Here is a 24,235-nt window from a genome sequence, read left to right as displayed (position 1 = left end):
CCTCATATTCTTAATATACTTTTAAGTGATCAGCAAACTCTGATATTCAGATGGAAAATGTGTACACTTAATCCACAAGTCAATTGAAATAGCACTGGTTGTATCACTTCATTGTCATAATAGGAAAATGTGTACATTTAATCCACAAGGAAACTGAAATTGCACTGGTTGTATCATTTCATTCTCATGATAGGAAAATGTGTACATTTAATCCACAAGGAAACTGAAATTGCACTGGTTGTATCATGTCATTCTCATGATAGGAAAATGTGTACATTAAATCCATAAGTAAATTGAAATTGCATGGGTTGTATCATCTCATGCTCATGATAGGATTGTAATTCATATTCAGTGATTCCAGTCCTACTAATTAGAGTGAGCAAGCAGAAAAGTCATGTATTACTTCACTTTGTAAAGCGATTGGTTATTTGTAACTTGTGATGGAAAGGGTGTTGATTACAATCATACAAACGTAGCATGTATATTCAGCTGTAATGAATGTAACACAGTTTACACGTGTGTCTTTGGACAAGGCACACTGTTGTTGTCGTTCATCCTTGGAGTTTGAAGCAGACTATGACATCACTAACAAGTCTGGTTTCTGTAAGTGTGAGTTGCTGATACTACAAATTTATGCTATGACCTTGTCTGGCAAACTCTACAGGAGAAACGGCTTTGAATACCTTGAGAAATCAAGGATGTGCTGCAATTATCAGGTTCATGATACTCATGCCTCTGCAAGGAATCTTCAGTTCTCCCCTTTTCAAAGTCTGTAGATACGGTAAGATGAAGTGACCCAATATCTTCCAGACACTCTTGGGCAATGTTCATAGATGACTTGAAATTGTGTTAATGAAATCACACCAAACTGTCAAGTTCATTCTATCATTTATATTGAACTTAATTTCACTGTCATTGGATTCCACACTTAGTGATTCTGGGTTAAACCACTTACGCTGAGCTATAAAAGGAGAATTAATGCTTCACTTTATATTGTGCAGAGATTATTTAGGTGTAACTGGAGATGGAATGTGTGGTCTTCAGAGCTGCTATTTGCACATGTAAGGTCTGCTACAAGGAATGTAATAGTGCTTACAGGTGTACCCTCAGGCAAATTCCTTTGTTCTTGTTTGCTCTTTGATTTCGAAGATAACCATGACATCACTAACAGGTTTGGTTTCTGTGAGTGGAAGACCTGGCAGATAAATGTATGCTCTGAACTGTCTGTGGCACACAGGGTTGGAGATTTCTTTGACTCACTGAATCAACTGAGGATTATCTTGCTGGTCAACAATCAGGTTAATTCAGATCTCCATTGTCCTACTTGTAGGAGAGTGGCGATCTGTTGTTAATCAGATTGGCAATTCATCAGTGTTGACGCATGGAATACCTGTCTGTGCAAGAACCTCAATGTCTGTGACCTTGTCCTGCTATCGTATCCTCACGGATTTCCCATGTGTGAAAATGATTTACTTTCTTATCATGACATCAGTACACTGTCAAGGTTTCACAAACATTCAGCAGGGTCACTAACAAAATGGATTTGTAGACAAGAATTAAGTTTGCAGACTTAAAAATATTCTGACAAGGAGACACCACATTTAGCTATAATTCTGGCACTAGTTTCATCGTCAATGTGCACATAAGGCATCTGAACTTCTCCACTGGCATGAGGGTTTGTCCACTGAATGTGATGGCAGGGTCTGCATAATACTTTCCTTGTACAGGTTGTTGCATCACTACTATCCTATTGATAATGATTTAGATACTTAAGTCATACCTAAGTTTTTCATTCAATGAACAGTCATCAGGAAATGTGATATCAAGAACATTCACTTATCCATAGACTGCTGCTGAGATAGCCATAAGTCTGGTATGTGGTGTAGATCATAGTGTAATAATCAAAGAAGGCATTATTAAACATGATAGAGAACATATCGACGAGGGTCAGAGCCGATGCACTGCCTTACTTGACTCCACTGGTGACTTGCCGTCCCCATCATAACTGAGCATGCCATCATGGAATAAACCACATAACAAATCAGTCAGTTTATGCAGGCTCCTATTATTTTGTACAGATACTATTCTGATTCTTGCTTTTCTGTGCATGTGGGACAATACCATTTTTCTGGTAATTCATTAAGGTCTACAATTCTCATACAATCAGCATGGAACCATATATCACATTCATCAAAAGCAACATAATTTTCACTTGCATCTTTGCCACAGACCCCACAAGGCCACTGAACTGTACACTTTATTTTTTTGTTGCTTTTTTTGCCTTTTCTTTACCACTGGTATTTACTTTACGTTTTACACCTGATTTTGAAGTTGTAACAACGTCTTTATTCCTTCTTAATTGCTGGCGAAGGGCTCCTTTTTAAAATGACTTATTCTTCTCTAGATACTCTTTCCTTAGCTGAGCAATGCTCATCAGTGAGTATTTAGAAATTATTGCATGAAGGATACTCTTCTGGATGTTACCCGCATCTTCAAAACTGCCATAAAATGATGTAAATAAGTTTGTTCATAATTCATTCAATGTGTGGTCATTCTTTAAATTTAAATTCAAAAAGGCTGAAAATTTGTTACCATGCAAATTCAAATTCGCTTCAAGAAAAATGAGATGTTCAACCTGCAAAGATGTTCTGTCATGGTTTAGCACAGGTGATGCTTGTAGAAACTGTGTGAAGAGTTTATGTTACTTTAAGAATTCCAATCAGGATAACTTGATAAATTTAGAATGTACCAATGATCAAGAACTAAAAAAAAATTTAGACAGTGTATTTGCAAGTGCCACAGATGAAATGAAATTATTCCTGAAAAGTCATCATGATGCCTTGAAGATAAAAGATGCAAGAAAGCTACAATGGGACAAAACTATTATTAAAACTTGCACAAGTCTTTGGTCCCGAAGCCCCCAGTCATTTCAAAACTTAAAAGACAGTAATATTTTCATTTTGCCATCTTGGAGGCAACTACAAAGATATAAAAACATAGTCCCACAAAATGCAGGCATAAATCAAGACATGTTCATGTGGATCTCCTACCATCTGGGTATTTTGGTGGTTTAATTCCTGATAAAACTACTATTCAAGATGATTTGGTGCTGAATATGAAAGGTAACAAAATAACCTGACTGGATGGATAGATACTGGAGAGGAAGCGGAAGCATTAAGAATTCTAAAGGAAAAAGAAGTAAAGCAAACACGTGCATCAAAAGTTTTACATTTGTCATTTTTGGGATACACTGGTTTTCAATTTCCCATTGCTCATTGTCCTACTGGAGGCATAAAAGCTTCTGAACCTTACATAATAATCTGGGACATTATAGCCAAATTACAGTCTTGGGGTTTCACAGTTAACTACATTCAAGATGGGGGTGACCAAAATCGGGAGTTTATGAAGCTGCATTTCAACAATGATGCAGATGCCAAGATGAAAAATTACACGAGTGTCAATCTAGTAAATCCAGTCAGAAAAATAGCACATCCACAGGATTTTTCTCATAATGTGAAGAAACTGAGGAATGCAGTACTTAGCAGTGGCATACATTCCTACAACACAAGGAAGCTAGTCAAGTCAAATCAATGCATTGTATGGAACCACTGGATTAATGCTGCCAAATGGGATGAGGAAACAAACTCTCGCAAAATTCATTACAAATTATCTTACTCTCATCTACATCCAGATTCATCTGAGAAAATGAGAAATCACCTTGCTGAGGAAGTTTTGAACCACGATATGTTAAACTTGATGCAACAATACCAAAGTTCATTAATGAATAGCAGTGTTCTGGATAGTACTATTGAATATTTGGACAATACAAGCAAGCTAATCACAATTTTCAAAAGATCCAAGACCAATTATATCTATGTATGATACCCGAATAGAGTCCTTATTAGCCATTTTACATTGGTTTCAATCATGGAGAGAGGAAATAGAAGCAAAGCCACTGTCAAAACAGGAAAATGATTCCAAGTAAACAATGTCTCAATGATGGAGTTTAATTTCTACATTTACTGAACTATGTAAAATACATATCAGTGATTTCCCAGGTCAGGGTATTTGTCCAGCCAGGTACAACTCTGATATTATAGAAAACATATTTTGCCAAGTTAGGGGCCTGCACAATGGCAATTTAACTAATCCAAATTACAGCACATACTCGTCAACCATGAACAGTGTTATTTTAGGACAATCTAGTAAATCTTGTGGTCGAAAATCTAATGCTGGCATTTTAGCAGCAGACCCATACAAATTTGGGTTGGATCCACCTGTACAGAGGAAAAAGAAGACACTGAATGACATCACTAACAATCCAGTTTAATAACAGTGGTCACTTTAAATACAAACCTTCCATTTCACACAGAGATCTGGCATTCCAAAATCAACCTCAAAATTCGTCTCAAACACCTTCACTGGATTGTCTCCTGGTGGTAATGTCCGTCCCATGTGACACATTAGCTGTTTCATTGCCAAGGTTACATTACTTCTGCAAAACAAAAGTCCGGTTCTAAACGAAAGTGAAAGTACTGATTGTTACAGTAAATTAACTTGTATACAGTTCATATGTCATGTTCAAATTAATTATTGTACTATTAAATTTTCTTCAATGATAATTTATAATGTTTGAGAAGAATATTAAGATTTTGGTTCAATTTTAAAGTTAAACTTGTCTTGATATACAAGCTCATTTGCCTATTTATCATTCCATGTCAAGACCAATTGACTTTCTTTAGTTTTTAGTTTTTAATGCTATATACTCAACACATTTGTATAATGAGAATCTTGTCTCTCAAGACAATTGATCTTTGATAGTACTGGTCTTTCAACTTGGGTGTAACTTTACTTGCCTTTCACTTGGAACATATTAAAAATTGTGCAACTACTGTGACAACTTAATCCAAATTCTTTTAGAAATTGTATGAGTAATAATGACGTGACTATCCTACAAAATTAGGACAGGACAGTAAATTTAAAAGACCACATCAAGTTCACTGTTTAATTGGTCAAAAGCTTCATGTCTGACTGCAATATAAAATCATATAGTTTATTTCAAATAAACATCAATCTGTTTTACAAATATTGTTTTTATTTATTGGATCAGTGTTCATAGGAACACAATTCTAAATTTAAAATGATGCTCATTTGTTACATACGTGGCTATACAAGACAAGTGCCATGGGGTGAAAGAAGTGCAAAGTTAGACATATCTCATAATCTGTGTATATTGTTTCCACTGAAAGCCACCTCTTCTAGTGACTTTATAAACCATGCATGCTTTCATCATGTAGGGCAAATATAATACATAATAGTACTATTATACTACCACTGGGTGATTGTCAAGTTGGAATGGATGGCCTAGAGAGAAACTGATTTGAAAAACAAAAGCTAGAATACACTTCATTATATCAATCCATGTGCAAGCTGCCAACCCCCGAATAAAAAATACTTCTTGTGACAAAAATACTGATTTTCAGGAACAAATACTAATTTTTAAAAATTTTAATGCATATGTAACTATTTACAACATATTCAACCATCAGTAAAGTAGTGCTTTACATAATTATTTAATGTCCAATATGTATATGTTGTACCATATTCCATTCGGGTGCCCATTCTGAAGCTGCAAGTGTAACACACTTTTTATAGTAGCCTTTTCCATACCTTATTTTTTTCCAGTCATTATCAATTTGAATGCATCAACTTTCACTGATGATCCCAATTCTGTGTGATTTACTTATTGAACTGTTTTCGTTCTAGCATATGAGTAATCCTTTGCGATTTACTGTCTGGAAAACGTGTGCGAAATAAATCGCCAGCAACACTAGTAACTGAAAGAGGAAGGTTAATTTCCAAAAGAAATTTAATAAACCGAATTTCGATCAAATTACATTAAGGTTCTCTCTGGCATTTATATACGTCGTAGGTTCAGGCTGAGTTGTGTATGATGAAGCAGCAAGCTGGTGTTTATTAGCTTTTTCGTGCTCTTTATTTCATAGGCGCCCGATAGCGAAATCACGTTACACAACTTGGAAAAGGTAGTTTTCTCGTTTGCAAAATGGTTTCACAAATCTAAACAAGACGGCACAATTGTCCTTCTAGTTCTGTTTGTTTGTTTGTTGTCTTTCCTGAGTAAATTCTGAATATTCTGCTTTCCTATTCAACATGATTAGAAATTGAATATTACGAAAATGAGATACAGTGAGAGCGGTAACTGTTTGCGAAATCCAATATGGCGGATAAAGACAGGCATTGTAGCCTCGATTTCGAATGAACCATATCTATCTGAATGGAACCGAGTGCCCGTTCTAAATTGAAAATTGCAAGGATTTTTTTAATATTTAAAAAAATAATAATAGAAAACGTATTATTTTGCCAAAAAACGCACTTCCGTATTCAGGTCCAAAATAACGGGACAAATACGAAAAAAACGGGACGCTTGGCAGCAATGCATCTGTATTTCTTAATGTACTATCCATATATATATATATATATATATATATATATATATATATATATATATATATATATATATATATATATGAAATTAAGATCTCTCAATTGATAATCCAAAAGGAAGTAAGAAAATCTAAACATTTAATAGGCCTTCTAAAATGTACATGACGTGATTAATATATAATACACCAGTAATCAATGTTTACCATCTTTTATACATGTTAGGGTAAATTTTTATTTACAACCAATATTTTTAACATACAAGTTGAAACTTAGGGATTTGTAACAGTTGCCAATTTCATCTGTAAAATAAATGACAACCAACTAAGGTATGATTACCCTAGCACTAAATATCTTCACCAATATCATCAATTATCACATTTATTAAATTGTTATTGATTGAATTTCATCTTCGTGTTCTCTATAATTTAACCATCGGCATTGTTGACTGGGGGCTCACAGCTGTAAAACTACATCATCACTAATTTAACTTTCTAACCTCACGAGCCAGGGTGGAACTTTCATCATAATTTAATTAAATTATATTGGAAGAACCCCACCCCAATACGTGCAAACGTCACAGTGGGCGCTTCGTCCGGGATTTGAATTAGACATAAATATTATTTTACGACCTAAACTTTATTTGTTAGGAAGTATTAGTGAACAGTGTGAGATATTTTCCATCCTGTGTATTTAGAATTTTTATGATTTTCTCATCTTGTGTTTGTTATATTAGATATCTGCATGTTTGGTAGATCTTTAATTACTTGCAGTAATTGTGAAGCAAACATCGAGCAAATATCTTACCTGAACGAAATTAGTTGCTGTCGACAGGTAAGTATTTGGCTGGGAACTTGTAATATCTGTCCATTGTTAGTAAGGTCGAGACAAGGTATCACTTCCTATTAGTATAACAAGATGGCTACAAAAAGGCAAATGATCAAGGAGTACCGTGCCATGGGTTTGGAAGATCTCGGCTACGAGGGAGATCGCCTGGCAGCATTTATTGAAGAAAGAATCAAGGAATGGAAGGCAGAAAAAGCAGCGGAGAAGGCGCTGGCTAAGATGGCAGCGGACCGAGAGCAAGAGCTGGCCAAGATAGCCGCGGACCGAGAAACCCAGAAAGAGCTGGAGCTGGCCCGGATAGCCGCCGAAAGAGAAACACAGAAAGAGTTGGAGCTGGCCAGGATATCAGCGGCCACAAAAGAACGAGAGCTCGCTCACACTCTCGAAACGGAGAAGGTCAGGTTAGCCGCTAGGGACATAGATCGGGACGACGCTAGCATAAGTTCTGGAGGGACCGGACGACCTTTCATCGACCACCGAATGGTCCAGATAAGTATGCCGCGGTTCAGCGATAAGGAGGAATCTATCGACGATTTTCTTGTGCAGTTTGAGAAACTCGCTCACGCTCATAAAATTCCTGAACAACATTGGGCGATTAATGTCTCAGCTTTTTTGCAAGGTGCAGCTCGTGAAGTCTACCACGGCTTAGCTGCAGACGATGCTGACGACTATAATGCGCTCAAAAAGGCCCTTCCCTGCCATTATCGGCTGACCGCCGAAACATATCGTAAACTTTTTCGGGACTCGACGAAAAAGGCAACGGAGACCCACTCTCAATTCCACACCCGTGTTCGAGGGTTATTTGAGAAGTGGATGAAGATGGCCGAAGTCGCACGATAGTACGACGGGCTACACGAGGTTATACTCAAGGAACATGTCCTGAGTACTTACCGTCGCGAGTTGACAGTCTTTCTAGCAGAGAGACAGAGCAACGGACGCTCGAAGAGATCGATAGCATGGCGGAGCGATACGAGCAGGCACACTCGAAAAGTGGAGGTTCCGGGGGTGCGGACCGACCCCGACCCACTGAGTCGCGCCGTGTGGTTGAGGTAGAGCCGGCTGTCCGTAACCGTCAGGGCGACGGGAGGGTCGGAGGGGGATCTACAGGTAAGGATGCCAACCATAGACCTGAACAGGCCTCACCCACGAAAGCGGGACTTGCAGGTCGGCGCGGGCCGCCGACGTGTTACAACTACAAGCGCCCGGGGCATATTGCCAGGGACTGTCCCAAGGGCAGGCAGACCCAGGTGAATGCCGTCGCTAGGAAGGAGCGCGAGCCGGAGGCAAGCTGTAACCCAGCCAACCTCGCGTCTGCTACTGTCAACGGAGAAGGTCCACCATCTTGTATGACACTGGGTGTAGCGTCCCAGCCCTTGTCGACAAGAAGTACGTTAAGCCCGAGGATTACACAGGGGAGGTAATCGACGTTCAGTACGAGAACAGCGCGCGTGACTCATTGCCAGTGGCTGTCATTGACCTCGATTCACCGTACGTGAAGGGGAAAATTGATTCTGCGTGCTTGGATGGTTTATCACATGACGTCATACTGGTATGTCGTTATGTGTTGCCACAACCGAACCCCGAAACCTGCACACCGATGCCGGTGAGTGCCGTGGAAACCAGGTCCAAGAGTCAACAGACGAAAGCGAAGCCGATGGAAGTTACATCGACACCGGTGAGTAACGTTCTTCCGGCCGAGCTGAGGAAGCTGCAACAGGAAGACGCAACTCTGGCGCGATTGCACAAACACGCTGCCTCAGAAACGGAGAAAGAAACTCCGAATGGCGGGGTGAAGTTCGCATACAAGAAGGGGATCTTGTATCGCTACACCAGGAACGGTAACGAACACTTTAAGCAAGTCGTCGTACCAAAGGAGAAGCGAGGGGAAGTGTTAAAACTCGCGCACGAAAGTCTCATGAGTGGACACATGGGAATTGCCAAGACGCGTGACCGTCTTGTCAAAGGATTCTACTGGCCAGGGGTCCAGGGAGACGTCAAACGGTTCTGTCTCTCCTGTGACAAGTGTCAGAGAATGGCACCGAAAACGGATCATCGACCCGTCCCCTTGGGGAGTACACCCCTTATCGATGAATCGTTTAGACGCGTCGCGATGGACTTGATCGGACAAATAAAACCCACGTCGTCGCACGGGAATTGATATATCTTAACGGTCGTAGATTACGCTACACGCTATCCGGAGGCCGTCGCGCTGCGTAATATTGATTCGGAAACCGTCGCGAAAGTGCTGTTTGGGATTTGGTCAAGAGTCGGAGTGCCCGACGAGATCCTGACCGACCAAGGGACACAATTCATGAGTCGCGTGATGGCAGAGGTATACCGACTGATGTCAATTAAGCACCTCACGACTACACCGTATCACCCTCAATGTAACGGACTGGTCGAACGGTTTAACGGGACCCTAAATAACACGCTCAAGAAGCTGTGCGAAGGCCGCCCCAAGGATCGGGATCGGTATATTCCTGCCATGCTTTTCGCATACCGGGAAGTACCTCAAGCAAGTTTAGGGTTTTCTCCCTTTGAACTCTTGTATGGGAGGACCGTACGTGGCCCAATCGCCATACTGAGACAACTGTGGACGGACGATCACGCTGTGGAGGAAGTACGCACTACCTACCAGTACGTTGCGGACTTACGCAACAAACTGGAGGAAGTTTGTTCCCTCGCACAGGAGAACCTCAAGCGAGCGCAGGCGCGTCAGGCGAAGAATTACAACAAGCGCGCAAAACCACGCCAGTTTGAAGTAGGGGACAAGGTGTTATTAGTGCTGCCCAAAGAACACAACAAGTTGCAAGTTTCCGGGAAGGGTCCATACGTTGTCACCGAAAAGGTCGGAGGTCAAACATATCGGATACGGCTACCAGCGAAGGAGAAATTGTACCATGCCAATCTCCTTAAGAGATACCGGGAAAGAGAAACCGTTAGCGATTTTGTTATCGCCACGATAGTCACCGAGGACGCCGAAGGCGATACGGAAGGTGCCAACACTGTTCCGAGCTGTCCGTTAACGAGGGCTGAGACACCCTCGGAGGTGGAGTGCGACCCCATGTTGACTGCGGTACAGCGGGAAGAGATTGATACGTTGCTGGCCGGGTATTCCGATGTGCTTACGGAAATACCCGGGAGAACGTCGCTTGTCGAGTTCGGGTTAAAGCTGGTGGACAACCGGCCAGTCCAGCGGAAACCCTACCCCTTGCCCCACGCAAAACGACAAGTCGTAAGGGAGGAGATCGAGCAGATGATTGCTCTGGGAGTGATCGAACCCGCCGACTCTCCGTACAGCTCTCCGGTAGTCCTAGTGCAGAAGAAGGATGGCACCCATCGGTTTTGTGTCGACTACCGGAAGCTGAATCAGGTGACAGAATTTCAAGTCGAAATGCTACCTGACCCGGAACATATTTTCGCTTCTGTCTCGAAAGCGAAATATTTCTCCAAGCTGGATTTGTCCAAGGGCTATTGGCAAATTCCGGTAAGGGAGGAGGATAGGGCAAAGCTCGCTTTTGCTACTCCCGACGGGACCTACCAATGGTTGGTCATGCCGTTCGGGGTACAGAACGCGCCCAGCGTCTCTACTAGGATGATGCGGAAGTTGTTGGAACCCTTGCGCGATAGGGGTGTCCACAACTTCATGGATGACCTCTTGTTAGCCACAGAGACGTGGGGTGAACACCTCACTCTGTTAGCTGACGTTTTAGAGCGGCTACGTCAGGCAGGATTGACAGCTCGCCCTTCCAAATGTCACCTTGTGTTCCGGACACTGGACTATTTGGGACATACCCTGAGCCAAGGTACGCTGTCCCCAGAGAAGGTGAAGGTGGAGCAGCTGAGAAACGCCGCACGGCCCACCACGAAAACTGAGGTGAGGTCATTCCTAGGATTGGCCGGGTATTACCGGATGTATGTGGCCAATTTCAGCGCGATTGCGGGGCCGTTGTCTGACCTAACCAAGAAACGGGCCCCGACTAAGGTTATTTGGACAGATGCGTGTGAGCATGCTTTCCAAACGCTGAAGGACAGACTTACATCCGACGCAGTTGTCCGTCTACCGGATCTGGCAAAAGACTTCGTTCTTCGCACCGACGCATGTGACACGGGACTGGGAGCAGTACTACTGCAGGAGTACGATGAGACGCTTTTTCCTGTCGCGTACGGCAGTCGGAAGTTGTCAGCTGCCGAGAAGAACCACTCCGTATCGGAGAGAGAATGCCTTGGAATCGTGTTCGGGATATCACGGTTCGAGCGGTACTTATACGGGCAGAAGTTCATATTGGAGACCGACCACCAACCACTCGCGTATCTCGCGCAGGCGAAATTGTCGAATGGACGATTGATGCGATGGTCGCTGTTCTTACAGCAGTACCAGATGCAGATCAGATACGTGAAAAGAACTGATAACGTAGGCTCCGATTTCATGAGCAGGAGCGCTGAAATGGTATAGATCGTTGTGTATATATATATTCATGTTCGTACTCAGTGTGCAGTGTCGCGATAATTTTGTCTTTATTTCGTGTATTAATGCCATTGCATTTGAAGTAATTTTGAGGGAATAAAATCCCGATTTTATTCTCAAGCGTGGGTGGGTGGGTGGGGGGTGTCATGTTTACCCCGACCCAGAGTAGCCCAGTTTGAAACATGTATAATCAAGGTAATTCTGACAGGCCATTGTTTTATGTCAAACACTGCCGAAGGCTAGCACTAATCCGTTACGTAAGATTGCCGTAGCTAGACGGGAAGAGCCGGACATCGGAGTTGCGAAGTCACAGACAGCCAATTATCACCTAGGTGTCGAAATGTTTTCCAAGATGAAAAGAAGTTGCCTGAAGAAGTGGGAGTGTCTTAACTTCTCTCCCTGCAAACAGACAGACAGGTTGAACTGGCCGCTAAGACGATTGGACAGTATCGAGATAGGGGAGAGACCTTGATTGGGGTAGAATGATATCCCCGCGTTTTCCGGCAAAAGTTAGTTCGCTGAGAGAAACTACCCAGAGAAGAGGTTAGCGTAACTCCGAATAGCCATTCGTTATTGGCGGGAAAAATCTTAGAGCAGGAAATTCTAAGTAGAAAGCTTCAAATAAGGTCAGTAGATATTTGTTTTTGTGGAATGCGACTGCATTTTAATTGTAGGTCGTATGTATACTTTATTATTACTAGAATCGTAGTACAAAGAATTACTTTGTTTTGTTAATATGTTTGCATATTTTGAAGAAATGAGTTGATATTTGTAAAGAATTATATAGCTTGCTAGCCGTCGTAAGAGTTAATATTGTACTTTGCTATGTGGGTATTTTATAGTAGACTAACACATATGTTCATATGATTATAGATTTTGCCATTGTTGAATATTTGTAATGTACAGACATGCGTCTGATTTTTGTCAGATTGTAGTACGATGAGATTAAATATATATGTGTATATACTGACATGACGCAATGTATTGATGTATGTATAACAATTTGCTGATACCGTGTTATTACGCCATTGTTTACCCTGCAAGAAGTGTGTGGGAATTTCAATGTGTATGCATGCATGACCGAAACAATGATAGCTATCTGATGGTTAATTGTCGATATAGTGTGAGGTGAGATTCAATAAAACATTTGTTAATGCCTTGTGGTTTTTCACAGGAAGCTTTGAGGGACAGACCAGTTAAAGTTTGGTCCCGTAGTCTCCGATAGAGAGACGGAGGAAAGGAGAAGAAAGGAGAAGAAGGTGAAGTTGAAGTCTGGGAGCGAAACTGGAGGAGGAGATAACAGAGAGGGAAAGGAGAAGAAAGGAGAAGTTGAAGTCTAGGAGCGAAATTGGAGGAGATAGTAGAGAGGGAAACGGAGACAAAGGAGGAGTTAGAGGAATGGAAAGAAGGAAGGAATCAGCGGGAAGAAATAGATGAGTAGATGCAAGGACGGGGGAAAATCGAACTCACACTGTAAATCACGGGATGAATTAGGCTGTCACTTGGTCGGGGGAAAGACGAGTGATTGGAAGTTATCGTTTTAAATTATCACATTTATTAAATTGTTACTGATTGAATTTCATCTTCGTGTTCTCTATAATTTAACCATCGGCATTGCTGACTGGGGGCTCAGAGCTGTAAAACTACATCGTCACTAATTTTACTTTCTAACCTCACGAGTCAGGGTGGAACTTTCATCATAATTTAATTAAATTATATTGGAAGAACCCCACTCCAATACGTGCAAACGTCACAGCTGCAATGAGGTCTGGCTCACCTTGTCTATATGTCAACTGTAAGGTGACGTGATGAAAATATTCCATTAAACTGGATGCTAATATAGAACATCCATCATTTCCATATTCTGGGGTAGAAACAGGAAGCAAATGATAGAAGTCACTGCCCCTAACATGTCTGAGCACAAATTCTATTTGGCTGAAAACTTTCAGTCTCAGCACAGACACTTCGTCTATGACTAAAACATCCACATTTAAAATGCTGCATTTATTTTTAACAAAGTCATCATTATATAACAACAGATTCATTATTTCATCATTATGAAATCGTCCATCTTTGATTCCTGAAAAATGATGAATTGTGCTCACATTTAATTCTGTACCTAAATACCCTCTTAAAACACTTGCAGCTTTTCCAGTTGATGCTGGTAAAGCTATCCTTCTCCCACTAATGGTCAATTTATCAAGAATTTTGCCAAGTGTGAATGTATTTCCAGTTCCAGAACAGCCTGTTAAAAGTAAATTATGACCTTTCTCTGTGATCTTTGTAACTAATAACTGCTGATCATCCATTTTCTTTGAAGTTAATATAGGGACAACAATAAAAACAAGATTTATAACTGTTTAAGTGATTAGAACAAGTACTGACATGTATTTTCAAACAATAAGTATGTTACAGGAGTTAACAATGCACTGTGCAACAATGTAACCAGCAACCAGCACCAAATTTACCCAAATCAATATTTGTTTCTACTACCAAAATTAAATTGCATCACAATGTACATTAACGATATTTACTGCAGAACTGTGCACTTGAGTTTGTTCGGACCTTACCTTTCTGTCAAAGGTGAAATCCAAGACTATCCGAATGCAAAACTGCACTGTGAGTTGGGTTGTTGTCCAAACGTCAGGATCAGCAAACAATTATTGCATTTCCTCCATTATATCACAACCTGAACAAAGTGTGTCAAGCTGTTTTGAAAATTGAACTATTCTTGATTACGACTGGCCTAAGTTGGAAATTAGCAGACGCAATTAGGATAAACTAGCAGTGTTGGAACTACCGAGGGGTGCAGACAGGTCTCTTCCCTTGTCTGATATATTACAGGTTAGAACCCCCATCCCTTGATTTTCTTTGTAACGAGCCCCTGTGGTTAATACTGTCTCTCAGATTGACTAAGTGGGAAGCAAGACATGTCCGTTACTTTCACTTCTTTGACGGTTGTAGCATCAACAGTTTCTTTAGGTTCTGGTTAGAATCTTTCATTTGCATATCATCATTCTAGTCATAATTGTTAAACTACAGACAATTCATTACGTGGCATGCTCCAGTGGCATAAGTGGTTGGAGCATCCACCTCTGCTGCCGTTGGTCGCTGGTTCAAAATCAGGCAGAGTCATACAAAGACGTAAAAAATGGTAGCTGCCTTGCTTGGCGCTCAGCATTAAGAGGGTTAGTGTTAGGACAGGTCGACATGTTCTCAGGATATTGTGATTGGGTACTGGGATATCATGCTACATGTATGCAGCATGATTTCCCCAGTGCTAGACATCACTTTAAACTGCCACTCTGCAGAATTATAATTGATAAAGCTATGTTAAAAATCCAAATCACACACACACACACACACACACATGCATGCTGGAGTGACCCCTTATACTTGTGGTCAAAGTCACATCCAGAGACAATTTACCTTGATGGTTTTTGTAATATAGGTCATGTATTATTTTTATATGTTTGGATGTATTATTAGGAAGATGAGACAATTCACTGTATAAAATACATACTCGCCACTGTGATATTTCTGACAAGCCACAGCTTATGCATTGTCCTTTGATATAGTTTTCTCCTACATGGAATGAATCATTACGAAACTAAAAGAATTCATCAGATGTAATGTACGCTTACCCTTTGAAGACCAACTATAAAATAGTTACTATAAGGCTTTGCTTAAATTCGTTTTAAATTTTATTATATTTTCTAAACCTTTGATAATATTTTAAAAATTGTGATATAACATTATTAAGTTAAGACAATTCCATAGCAGGCATGCTCGCCGCTATGATATTCTTGTCATAATCACACTTATAGAAAATTTGCATTATGATTTTGGTGAATGTATTTTCATTTCCCTATACATCCAAACCGTTGGTCGATTTTGTTCGTACATTTGATGAATTATAAACAGCGAACAAAATTAAATTCTGCAACATTCTCATTTAATCTATTGATATTGTTTTCATGGTCACATGTTTTATACTAATGCTTTGATCGTGGACCTGATGTGCATCCCCTCGACTGTTTGAAACATTAACTGTTTAATTGTTACAATAACACTTAAATGACTAGGGTAAAGAAGATGATGAAATAGTGTTATCTTTTCCTCTCTGGACGGGTTGACTTTGCTGCCTGGAATATTTTCAATAGGTACTTACGAGTTTCTGGGCAGTTAATTTCAGTAATAGTGTGGGATCTCAAAAAGTATGGTTGAAGCAGAACATACCAAATAGCCGAAATGGAAACGAAGATTAACTGATAAAGCAACTAGAGCATGCTTGATCCTTACCACCATTGATAGGAAAGCAACATCGGAAATTCTAAGTAGCCACCATTTCATTATATATATATTTCTTTTTTACCAAATGATGTCATTTGCACTTGACACACCAGTGCAACCATAAATACTGAGGCAACTGGTTCGTGTCCAAAAGAATTCAAAATATATTTTTCTTCATACACACACTCACTACAAAACCTTTATTAAAAGCGTAACTTGTACAAAACAAACCCTCATAAGTATAATAATGCTTCTGATATGGTTTCCTCTGCTTAATGTACTTCAGATTATGAGTGAATTCTTCGCAGTTTTCTGACAATTGACCTACTTCGTTGTTTTCCGGAAAGATGTCCTCATAATGACGCTGGGCAATATGACCAGAAAAAAGACCCTGAAGCAGCTACAATGAGTTAAGCCTATTTAATATACTTAGTTAAATCATATCTATGGCAACATGTTAATATCAGTTTATAGTGATTTTCTGCACTGATGAAGCATTATGTCCCACCTATTCATAGTATCCTGACGTCAGATGGACCAGTCATAACACTAACCTCTTAATGCAGAGCTCCAAGCGAGGCAGCTGCAAGTACCATTTTTTGAAGTCTTTGGTTTGACTCGGCTGGGGCTTGAATAAGCGACATCCTGCATCTGAGGCAGACGTTCTTACCACATAGGCTACTTGAGTGGTTCTACTATAATATCAGTATAGTATGGCTATTGATCTTAATAATTATACACATGCAAATATTCAGCTAATGTAGCAAGATTGGGCACGAGTTGCAAAATGGAAGATATAAAATGTGTTCGATTTCAGAACTGTTTGGCAAACCCAATAATGGGCAGGCACAGAGTAGCAGGTGTGATCTCATCAGCGGAATTTGCCACTTAGTTTAGTCTATACCAGTGGCCTGTGGAGGCAGTGTGAAGGGAGAGGGCAAGCTGATTATATCTTGGGATTGTATGAAAGCTCCAATCAACTCCCTCCCCCCAACCCAACAAGCAATGTAACCTGTGAGACACTCCGCCTGAGTGACTATACCCCTTGCAGGGCCTTGATATATTGGTTCTCATCAGGGCGCTACACCCACAATGGGATCAAGGACAAACCAGTATGTTTGCTTGCTCGGCCGGTTGACACCCAATGCGATGCCAGCCCAAACCGCAGTGGAACACATTTTATTAGAAAAGTATGGAATGTCGTATATAGCTTCTATAAACACAATAGCTGGTTAAAGTATAGTACCTAATGTAATGCACTGGATAATACAGCTCTATTTACATATTCTTTTATTGGGCAGCCAAGCTGAAAAAAAATGTACAAAAAGAGTACGAGACTGGTTCAGGATCCAAAGATTGTAACCAATAATTGTGTGTCAGCCAATGGTTTGTATCTCCAATGCAGACGCTCCTGTGTATAGATGTTTCTTGTTGATTAAATTTTATCACCATACTGAGGTACACGTACTGACAAATCGTACATAGTTTAAATTTTAATTTTTTCGAACAAAAATTATTTCTGGACAAGAAGATAGGAGCAAGACAGTGGGGCGCTTTTAAGGTGAAGTGGGGTAATTTGGGGATAGGGAGGTTCTTCTTGCAGAAATATATAGCAAGTTTTCATCTCCTTTTAGTGCAAGTTTCAAAACACATTTTTGTTGTTATCACTTAGTCGAAAGGTGGATACAGAAGGATCTCAATGTAATAGGAAGATATATTTTAACGTCAATTTTTATTTAAAAAAAATAAAAGTAATCTGTCCCTCCAGACTTCTCACCCCCACACCTACCTCTCCCTTTATCATAATATTGTTTTTGTTTGATTTTGCACAAGTGCTTCATGTCTGGTAGGACCATTCCCAATTCGAGGAGCTCCATTATTTACACAGGAAATATAAATCATACAGTTTTAACGTTGTACAAATCCAGAAGTTTATTTCCTGACAATTGGTAATGTAGAGAGTTCGACTCTTGTAGCTTACTCAAATAGACCATGTGGTACAAAGGGCAAGGTCAAACACATACTTTGTTAATTCTATTCTCATAAGAGCTACTTCATACTTGTTTCATTTTCAAAAGAAAAAACAATACATTGTATTATTATTCACACTGCTACTGGATATTCCTTCGTAAAAAAAGAATTTGAAACTCGGAAATCTAAATCCCCTATATATCCATCTGTTATCCATCCCTCTATGTATGTATGTATGTATGTATGTATGTATGTAATGTGATGTGTGTGATTTTGATTTTTAACGTAGCTTTAACAATGTTTCAGTCATATCGCTATGATGTCTGCAATGTGGCAGTTTATAGTGATGTCTAGCACTGGGGCATCATGCCGCAGACATGTAGCATGATGTCCCACCCAGTCACATTATCCTGACACGGGGCCGATCAGTCCTAACACTAACCTCTTAATGCTGAACGCCAAGCGAGGCAGCTGTTAGTACCATTTTTGTAAGTCTTTGGTATGACTCGGCCGGGGATCGAACCCACGACCTCCCGCATCCGAGGCGGACGCTCTAACCACTAGGCCACCGGAGCGGTTTGTATGTATGTATGTATGTATCAGGCCTGTTTGATTTTTTCTCTTAATAGATCTCTCGAAATTTAAACAGATATAAAAGCCTGGGACTTTGCATCCATTTGTTTCAACACGCAACTGTGAATTATTACATTTTGCATTAAATAGGATATACATTGTTCATTTAATTTGCATGAAATCATTTACGCCCTTGTCGTAGCACAGGTACTGAATGTAATGAATGAGACTACATGTTGCATGTCTGTATGTATGGACACAAGTTTTTGTTCATGCGTTTGTACTATGTATTATAAATGTCCATTGTTTGACTGACTATATAATGGATGGAACTATGTATGTAACGAATCATGCACATGCACGTAGATAGGAAAATAAGGTGTAAAAGTAAACAAACAAAAATAATATCGCACTTAGTGTAAAGTTTTCGTAGAATCGAGTTAAAAAGAACTCAAGCCAAAACCCCTGAAGGGATTACCTTCATATCCCCAAGACCTAGTCCTATAATGTAAGACATAGCATATGTTAATTTGGTTTTAGTGCTATGTCTTATTAGGAAGGAGTAGTCAAAGTTTCAGGAATATCTACACACTTGGCAGCCCATATCAACACTCTTCCACAAATTAAGGATGTAATTAATATACTTATTGTGCTATTTTTATCCTGGTGGAATCAAAATATGAGACGAGCAAATGCACGCATTTTCATGTTCTGTTCACATAAGTTTGAATTTGTTGAAATGCGACGATAGTCGAGGTAGGTTCATGTGGGGGATAGGTATTTTAGTTGCCAGTTGTGAGATATTCCTCAAAATTTGACTTTAGTTACGATATTAGTCCGTTAGTAAGGCAGTAAATATCATAAATATCAGTGTAGAGGTCTTACACGTAGGACTATTCCTAAGACCATATCTTGTTTATAAAACAAAACATACACGCTAATGAATAAAGCTTCCTTGTGAATAAACTGTTCTGGTAAAGATAAAGAGTGTGCTACATATTTCACGCCTAAATAATGGCGCTGTGCTGCGTGTCTTGATGTCAACTAATAGTGTTACAAAAGTCAAATATTCAGAAATATCACACACAATTGGCAGCAAATATTAATCACGCTTTTCTACAAAGTAAAGTTATAATGTTTTTGTCAGACTCTACTTACCCTAATGTTTTTTCTCTAATAAATTCAAATTCTCACAAAAGAAATGGCCATGTTTTCAAGTTTCCTTGGCCTGCATTTCAGTTGGCTGGAAATCGACAACAGTGTCTTGCAGTGCACATCCGCGAGAAGAACCGGAAATCCACAACAAGAACCACTGCCAAACATCCACGCTGAGAACCAATTTAAGAGTAATTTCCCTTTATTAACAATTGTAGGAAGAAAAAGAACTAGAACAAAAAATATTATGTGTGAGTGTGTGTGTAATTATGATTTTTTACGTAGCTTTAACAATTTAACAATTTAACAACAAAAGAGGTAATAAATATGTTACCTCTGTCTCTTCAAGTAAAGTGAAATAACAATATTTCTTCGTGCACGGAGTACTGTAATAAAGCGAAGGCATATGAAAACACACATCTCTCTCTCTCTCTCTCTCTCTCTCTCTCTCTCTCTCTCTCATATTTGATATTTCAGTGCAACATGACATACTCGTCACATATGTTTCTTACGTTTACAGAGAACATTTGTTTACAAAATATTAACCTCAAAACTTATTTCTGCTACTAAAATATGACATAATCAGTAACTCTCTCTCTCTCTCTCTCTCTCTCTCTCTCACACACACACACACACACACACACACACACATATCTCACACAGAGCAACAGTGAATCTCACAAAACTCTCTCTCTCTCTCTCTCTCTCTCTCTCTCTCATTTAGATACACCCGCGATATGAATTAAATAAGCGCACGAGCTACCGCACCTTACGGAGCGTATTGTGACTGCACAAAATTCAGGTGAAATTAAGGGACCTTTTGGAATCCTCGATTAATATGGGTAAATCCTGACAACGAACAAACGACTCATAGTACAATGGACGTAATTATAAATCGTATTGCAGGCTTCCTTACACCATCCTCACCTCGAACTAACCCCACTTCTTTCAGAATGTTTAAATTTTGTGATAAGTCTCGCATACAGATCTCAGAAGAAATGTCAAAGTTTCAGATCTCTATAGCACTGTACAAATTCACGACATTTATTTTTTGTTTATTTTTTTTTTAAAATCCTGTACCCATAATATGTGGAATACGAGCATTTACATCAGCGATCATAACATTCTCACCAGTAACCAAAACAATTAAAGGCATTTTCTAGCAATAGTCAAAATCATTCCTAAGTTTATTCAAATTCTGTGTCCATGATCAATCTAGGAACTTCACTAAGCGCTTTTACTCTGTCATGTAGCGCCTACTAAAATGGGGTATGTAATACCACTCAAATATTTGCATCCGTACTTTAAACCAGCCTCTAGATTCGTGTTTCTCTACAACACAATAATAAATATAGTCTAGTCTGCAAATGTACAGAAATCAACGAATATCATGGAATTCTATTGTTTCGTGTTCCTTAGAAGATATATGGACATGTGCTATGAAATACCGTATGAATTCTAGCACCCGTATAAACAACTAACTTATTCATCTGTGTTTGTATGTGTAGAAGTAAAATGTACCGGGCTTCCTTCACATCAATCTACCGTTTCAATTTTAGCATACCTGCTCAGAACTAACTTGTGTATTTCTCTATGAAAATGACTAATATATATTGGGTTTCTTTCTCATTTGTAGACGTCAATTTATCACCACGTAGAATAAGGACATTCACATCATGAATGATAAAATCCCCACTGGGAACCAAAACAGCTTCACGTATGTTTTATTATACTATAGTTAGCATATCTGAAATTCTGTGTGCTGAATAAATCAACAAATTTCATAATGTTCGTGCTTTTCATGTTATTTCACTTACATCAAAGATTCAGGCACCTGAGCTAAGAAGTGACGTATCAACTTTTGCATCCGTGCTCAGAACCAATTTATATATTTCTCTTTCCAAAAGCCTGAGTCATAAGTAGTGAATGGGGTCACCCTAGCCTCAATGGGAATTAGCATTACAGAGACCCCTGGGTCACTCTAGCCTCAATGGAAATTTAACATGGAGAAAAATCGTGGGTCACTCTAGCCTCAAGGGGAATTTAACATGGGAAATAGTCTTGGGCTACTCTAGCCTCAAGGGGAATTGAACATGGAGAAAAAACCCTGGGCCACTCTAGCCTCAAGGGGAATTGAACATGGGATTTTTTTTTTTTAATTTTTTTAAATTTAAATTTAAAAAAGGGGTAGGCAATTGAATAAAGTCATTCTCTTTTCGAGAAATATGGCTGGCCCCGAAAAGGGCCTCTGGGTTTATGTTAATGTATCCATTAACATAAAGGGCACCGCATTGGTCTTCTTCTTGTCCTTAGGCTGCGTTTCACTGTAGGACCGTAAATCAGGACTTTTTTGAGGCATCCTTGTCTTTCTACGTAGATCCTACGTATCCACAGACTGGTGTTTGTCCTGTGGACAACGGTCCACTTGGATCGGACATACATGGGTATGTCCGTCCGGAACATCATGGAAGACACAAGCGTAGAAGATTGCACATCGGTCCACATCTTGAAGCGACGAGAACAAGTGAATCAATGCACTGAACTGCGCTTATTTATAGGTAGAGGTAGGATTGAAACGGATTGAGTTCATTCACCAATCCAAATACGCGTTACAAAATTCAGTCAGCCCGCATCCAATCCGAAGAGATTAGTCTGTGACGTCAGCTGGTCTATATAGATTCGCTAGCGCTTGTGTGCAGTCAATCTATGCGACAGTGATTCAACATGACGGAAATTCAGAAAACGATCCATTGGGGTACACCAGCAGGGGAGACCGCCCAAGGGAACCCGGACTTACTTTCAGAAGAGGTACATTGGGATTTTGTGGATTTTCTTACCTCGCAAGAATTTGTTCCGGAACCTTCGTCTCATTCTTCATTACCGCAAGTGGAGAATTATAGACAGAGACAGAAAGAAGAATTGGAGAAATTTATGCAACGACAAAAGGAAGCGGAACAAGCTTTTCTCCTACAGCAACAGCAACAGCAACAAGAAGAGGTAAGAAAAAAACAACAGCAACAACAGCAAGAAGAAGTAGCAGCAAAGAAGCAAGAGGGTGAAAATCAAACGGCTACGGTACTGTTGGACATTTTAGCGGAGTTAAGAAGTCTGAAACAAATGTATCAGACTTCTTTATCACGACCGAAGAGAATACGACCTTCCCGAGCTAAACACGCCAACCCTGTGACTAAGCCTATCGTACCACCCTTAGTGATTTCAACCCAATCATCAGAAGTAGGCCTTGGCCGTGGCAAAGGCTTAAGGCAGTTAAAGTTGATTGGTTAAACTCACTCCTACACCATAAAGAAAAAAGGCCCTTTTCAGGGCCACCCACATTTCTCGAAAAGAAATACAATTTCAATTTGCCAATAACTCAAAAATAAACCCCACCCATTTTACCCTTATAGTACGTGTCTGTGTATGAGTGCGTGAGTGTAGCTTCTTATTTTAAAATCAAAACTCAAAGACACTTACCTTATATCATTAAAGTGTTCTTTTATCCATTTTTTACAATCCAATTCACAATTCACAACATAACACTTTAATTAAAAGTTCATTTACTTCTTCTTTCTCCTTGTTTAGTCTCTCTGTTTTTTGAATTTCTTCACCGTTTTTTCCTCATTTTCTTCCCTTCTTCTTTTCTTCTCCTGTTTCTTTGCCTCTTTTAAATAGAATTGTCTTCTTTCTTCCTCTTCTTCCTCTGAAGAATCCCTCTCTTCTTTCGAAGAATCCCTCTCTTCTACCGAATAATCCCTCTCTTCTTCTGAAGAATCCTTCTTTTCTTCTGACTCCTCTTGTTTCTTTTTTGGGCAATCTGGAGACCAATGTCCTTTTTCTTTACAATAATAACAGGTATCTTGACTTTTGTCTTTTTTAGCCCCTGTTTTTTTCTTTTTTGACGGTCTGGACACTCTGAAGACCAATGCCCTTTCTTCTGACAGATATAGCAAGTATCCTGACTTTTATCTCGAAAGGAAGGAGAGTAGTCCGTAGGCTGGTCTGAAGAGAATTTTCTAATGACCCCTCGCAAAGCTCTGACGAAACGTTCCATCTGGTTAGTCTCTTCCATCGTTGTGCTCGGTTTGAGAGTGAAATGAATAGTGAAAGGACAGGACACACACCCTTTTATATACGCTGGTTTGTCATGACTATAAATTAGTCTATGGTGTTTAAACTTTAGTCATTTGACGTTTTGCACTCAAGATGAAACGATCCTATTCATTCGAGAAGAAAGAAGAAGAAGAAGAAAGTAAGAGGCAGAAACGTGATCTATCGCCTCGTACCAGGGCTGAAATCTTGGCACAAATTCATGCCAGTGATTTTGAAGAGGACATGAGTGAACCAGAATCCTAACCCTCTAAACCAAGTTCACCACCCTTAGTCAACCCTGAAAAGTACTATTCCATTCGAGAGACGGAAAAGCGCTCCTCTAGAAAATTTAGAACCACGGCTTACACCTACACAGTG

At 39.8% G+C, this 24,235-nt stretch overlaps 1 protein-coding gene across 2 annotated transcripts in view; it reads right to left on the bottom strand.

Annotated features, from left to right (window-relative positions):
- Positions 1 to 19,886, bottom strand: part of LOC149770114 (uncharacterized) — a 29,399-nt gene extending 9,513 nt beyond the window's left edge. The window contains exons 1-2 of one of the 2 annotated variants that reach the window (XM_089949367.1): positions 19,772 to 19,886; positions 4,357 to 4,495 (exon numbers count right to left, since the gene is read on the bottom strand). The gene's annotated coding sequence lies outside the window, so the exon portion shown is untranslated. Of the gene's footprint in view, positions 1 to 4,356; positions 4,496 to 5,670; positions 6,223 to 19,771 lie in introns of those variants that run through there. The other variant, XM_089949366.1, reaches the window with a different exon arrangement.
- Positions 19,887 to 24,235: the final 4,349 nt, after the last annotated feature.

The sequence above is a fragment of the Sinohyriopsis cumingii genome, unplaced genomic scaffold, assembly GCF_028554795.1.
Source record: "Sinohyriopsis cumingii isolate HCF-2022 unplaced genomic scaffold, ASM2855479v2 utg002698l, whole genome shotgun sequence".
In the NCBI taxonomy this organism is placed as follows: domain Eukaryota; kingdom Metazoa; phylum Mollusca; class Bivalvia; order Unionida; family Unionidae; genus Sinohyriopsis; species Sinohyriopsis cumingii.
The sequence above is the reverse complement of the archived record's forward strand: the minus strand, read 5'-3'. Positions and strand labels throughout refer to the sequence as shown.